This window comes from Lissotriton vulgaris, chromosome 8 (genome assembly GCF_964263255.1).
Source record: "Lissotriton vulgaris chromosome 8, aLisVul1.2, whole genome shotgun sequence".
Lineage (NCBI taxonomy): Eukaryota > Metazoa > Chordata > Amphibia > Caudata > Salamandridae > Lissotriton > Lissotriton vulgaris.
This window is the reverse complement of record NC_141696.1, coordinates 746,958,770-746,963,771: the sequence shown is the minus strand read 5'-3', so window position 1 is coordinate 746,963,771 and position 5,002 is coordinate 746,958,770. Positions and strand designations below refer to the sequence as shown.

The 5,002-nt window shown below is 44.3% G+C and overlaps 1 pseudogene; it reads left to right on the top strand.

Moving 5' to 3' along the window:
• Positions 1–221: 221 nt before the first annotated feature.
• Positions 222–2,032, top strand: LOC147697951 (18S ribosomal RNA; annotated as a pseudogene).
• Positions 2,033–5,002: the final 2,970 nt, after the last annotated feature.

Genomic DNA, 5,002 nt, shown 5'->3' with positions numbered 1-5,002 from the left:
CTTTGCCACCCTGTCTGTCACCCCTGTATCTTGATCAGGCGGCACTTCGGCCCACCTCTAACTCCTGCGAAGACAGCTGGGTCTGCCGATACCTGTGCGACCACCCATGTCACCCAGCAAGCCCCTCCAGGTAGTGGGCTACCCCAGCAGGCTCCTGAGGGTGTGAAGGTCAGTTGGGGGATGGGCGTGAGGCCCCCAACAACCCATCCAGCAGGTGCATCTAGCAGGTTGATCCTGCCAGTGGCATATGATTGTCTCAAAGATTAAGCCATGTATGTGTGAGGACACACGGCCAGGACATTGAATCGCCGAATGGTGCATTGAATCAGTTATGGTTTCCTTGATCACTCCATCTGTAACTTGGATAATTGTGATGAATCTAGAGCTAATACATGCTGATGAGCACTGACCTCCTGGAACGAGAATACTTATCAGACCAAGACCAATCTGGGCTCACCTGGCCGGTTTGGTAAATCTAGATAACCTTGGACCGATCGCCACTCCCAGTGACGTTGATGACACATTCGAATGTCTACCTTGTCAACTTTCGATGGTATTTTCTGTGCCTACCATGGTGACCACAGGTAAATGGGAATCAGGGTTCGATTCCGGAGAGGGAACCTGAGAAATGGCTATCACATCCAAGGGGAGGCAGCAGGTACGCAAATTACGACTCTCGATTCTGGGAGGTAATGACGAAAAATAATACAGGACTCTTTGGAGGCCCTGTAATTGGAATAAGTGCACTTAAAATCCATCAACGAGGATCCATTGGAGGGCAAGTCTGATGCCAGCAGCCATAGTAATTCTAGCTCCAATAGCCTATATTAAAGTTGACTGCAGTTATAAAGCTCAGTTAGATCTTGGGACTTAGCTGTTGACCCTTCACGAGGTGAGCTACAGCCTGTCCCAGCCTATGCTTCTCGGTGCCCCCTCTTGGTTCTCTTGACTGAGTGTCCTGGGATGTCCAAAGCGTTTACTTTGAAAAATTATAGTGTTCATAGCAGGCCTGTCACCTGAATACTTCAACTAGGAATAATGGAATAGGACTCCAGTTATATTTTGTTATTTTTCAGAACTGGGGCCATGATTAGGAGAGACAGCAGGGGGCATTCATATTGTGCCGCGAGAGGTGATTCTTGAACCAGTGCAAGATGAATCAAAGCAAAAGCATTTGCCTAGAATGTGTTCATTAATCAAGAATGAAAGTCGGAGGCTCAAGGACAAACAGAAACCGACTTAGTTCCCATCATAAACGATGCTGACTAGCGATCGGGCAGCATTATTCCCATGACCCGCCAAGTGGCTTCAGGGAAACCAAAGTCTGGGTTCGGGCGGAATAGGGTTGCATAGCTGAAACTTAAAGGAATTGATGGAAGGGCACCACAAGGGTTGGAGCATGCAGCTTAATTTTACTCAACATGGAAAACCTCACCCAGCCTAGATTCGGAAAGGATTGACAGATTGATAGCTCTTTCTCGATTCTGTGGGTATTGTGCATGGCCGTTTTTAGTTGGTGGAGCGATTTGTCTGTTTAATTCCGATAATGAACGAGAACCCTCTATGCTAATTAGTTACGCAACCCCCAGCAGTCAGTGTCCAACTTCTTAGAGGGACAAGTGGTGCTCAGCCGCACAAGATCAAGTAATAACAGGTCTTTGATGTCCTTGGATGTCCGAGGATGCACATTCATGACATTGACCGGATCAGTGCCTGTCTACCCTTCACCAACAGGTGCGGGTAACCTGCTGAACCTCGTTTGTGATAGGGATTGGGGATTGCAATTATTTCCGATAAATGTGGAAATCCTAGTAGGTGGGGGTCATAGGCTTGCATTGATTAAGTCACTGCCCTTCGTACACACCACCCGTCGCTACTACCGATTAGATGGTTTAGTAAAGTCCACAGATAGGCCCCACTGGGGCCAGAAACAGCCCTGGCAGAGCGCTGAGAAGATGATCAAGATTGACTATTTAGAGGAAGTAAATATTGTCATAAGGTGTCCGTAGGTGAACATGTGGGGGGGTCATTTAAGGTGGAGTGGCCTGAGTGACTGACGGTTCTAGCCCAAAACTCTCAGCCTGCCCCCAGATGGAATTTGCACATGTAGGTGTATGACCCGTCCTTGCCCTTGCACACCCTGGCTGCTGAAGAGGTCTGTGGCTACTGGGAAGCTTGGGCCAGGGTCAGGCCTTAGATTGGGCTATTCCATCTGGGGTGGACCTAACTAGATTGGGCTCCTCCACCTGGGGTGGGCCTAACTGACATACACTTGAGGAACTTGTGGATGGGGGGGTGAGTGTCCCCTGCCCCTTCTCCAACCCATCTGTGAGAAGCATGGATTGAAAGACCTCCTGAAAGGAAACCTACGCTCACCCAGCACAAAACCGAATCACAGTGCTTCCCTGTGTTGGGACCACCATGAAAAGGCCTGGTTGAGAAGGAACAAAGGCCTTCAGACTTGCGTGGTCCATTCCAGTCCTCCGGGAGGGGCCAAGCTCTCTCTGCTGCCCTGGGAGCCCTCCCCAACTGTGGAAAGTGGGTCACCCTGGCCCAAGCACTGAATTCTTCCGCATCTGGGTGCCAGTGGACCCGGAGGTCTGGAATTTAAAGAAATATCTACTTGACCATGGGACAGGTTGCTTCATAAATCTACTTATCCTGTAACAAAATCTACTTGTCCCTTTTGTGCCATTTCATGCAGTGACAAATTATGGCAGCAATCTCATTATATAAGAGCTCTGAAATAGTGTCTCTGATTATGCCAGGGCTCCTTCCATAGTAAGGTTTCCGCAGATCTACATACTGGGGCTGAAGTTAATTGTAAGCAATTGTTCCAGGGTTGAAATGCCCATTTGAGTCTGTTCAACTTGCATGTTTTAAGGGTTTTCACCAACATTTCTCTAAACTTTTCCCATACTGAGAAAGGTTGGAAATGTACTCCTGACAATGGCAGACATAAAACTTCTTCCAGGGTTGGTAAAAAGTGGCTGGAGGGAAAGTGAACATGCAGACACTCAGATTTTCGCATGAGCAAATCTACACCTGCATATTTGCTCATGCTGAAATGTAGTTCACAAATATTTTCTAGGAGGACTATTTCTTGGCCTACTTCTGTAAAGTCTTGAATTCACAAAAGCTGTATATTTGCACTTAATGCAAGGGGATGTATGATGTTACAACGCATACTTTTACAACGCCTACCTTTACAACGCTTTTTTTACACCGCAACATCCATTACAACGCATTCCATTACAACTCATGCCATTACAACGAAATCTTTGAAACTACCTTTACAACGCATTCCACCACAACGCATACTACATTTACAACGCATAACATTACATTGCATGTAAGGTAAGTATTGGATAGTGTAGGGGTACAAATTACTATTCTAACTCCAGGGGGTGCAACAGTAGGGTAAGTGTTGGATAGTGTAGGGGTTAAAATTACTATTCTAACTCCAGGGGGTGCAACAGTAGGGTAAGTGTTGGATAGTGTATGGGTAAAAATTACTATTCTAACTCCAGGGGGTGCAACAGTAGGGTAAGTGTTGGATAGTGTAAGGGTACTATGTGTTGTAATGCTATGCGTTGTAATGGTATGCGTTGTAATGACTGCGTTGTAATGGCATGCATTGTAGTGGTGTGCGTTGTAGAGTCATGCCTTGTAATGGTTGCGTTGTAATTGCATGCGTTGTAAAAGTTTCGTTGTAATGGTAGTGCGTTGTAAAAGTTGCGTTCTAAAGGTTGTTTCCCAATGCAAGGACATGGGTGCCCTTATGAGCTTTATTTATTATTTGGGCCCCTAATTAGGTCTGGCCTTAACCATGACCTTTCGTGTTTATTAAAATCTGTATCTCTCTGTCTATCGGCTAGCTTCAATGTGAGTGACAGCGCATTCTGTTCTTTCACGACAAGCATATTGACACACAATCAGTGCCATGTGGCAATGTGTTCTTTTTGAGACAAAAACAATTTTTGTTTTTGGCAATGTTTGTTATAATGGTGCAGATCTGGCAGCTCCCACACCAGTAAGCTTTTACAAAAACCATGCCAAAACAAGTCACACGTTGACAAAACCAAAAGGCTGACCAACAATTTCAGACCTACTGGCTTTACCAATGCTTTTTCATTTTTGTTTCCCATATTCTTGTTAAAACTGGTTTTACTGATTTTCCATTATGGATATTTTTGGGAAATACTAGCATACATCAACAGCATATATCAACACATTTTACTAAATGATGCAACAAAGAAATGGCACCTACTATTTTACAGTAGTTCATCAAAATGTTTTTGCAATTGTTGTGAACATTTTGAAAGCAAAGAATCATCAATCTCGCTTTCAAGCTTCTGCAAATATTTACATCTAATTAGAGAGAATTCTGGGAGCATTATACATAACCTCATGTTGCTGAACATTGAAAATGTGAATACACATTTTTATACTGGAACCACTGTCAGTAGTGCAGTCTGAGTGTACATTTACTAAGAGCGCTCACCCTAAAAATAAAGGCTTTGAATTAATGAACCATAAATACAAGCTTGAACAGTATTAACTCATGGACGTAAATATCAAGTTAACTGCAGTCACTACCTTTCCGTGATCCATAATGTGTTACTGTAAACTGGCAGCCGAAGGGTTGGGCCTACTTGTCCCAAGGACAAAATACACATGAAAACTTGTTGCCCTTGACCCCAAACAATATGTTCCGTGCATTAGGCTAAGGGAATTCCACATCCCTGTGGACCCCTCCACCACATATTGCAGGATCACATTAAGTGACTTATTATGCTAGCAAATTGTACTTTGGGTTATATAGGAACTGATCTTTGGTCTCAATCCTAAAGCAAACTGAGATATACAAAGCCCAACATCCTTCTCTCAGTATATTCCCTCAACTGTGTGGTTAATATTTCTATAACAAATGTTCATAATACTCATGAACTGACTCTTTTGCTTCCTGTGTTGTTCGATTAATTTTCAGCTAATTATTTGG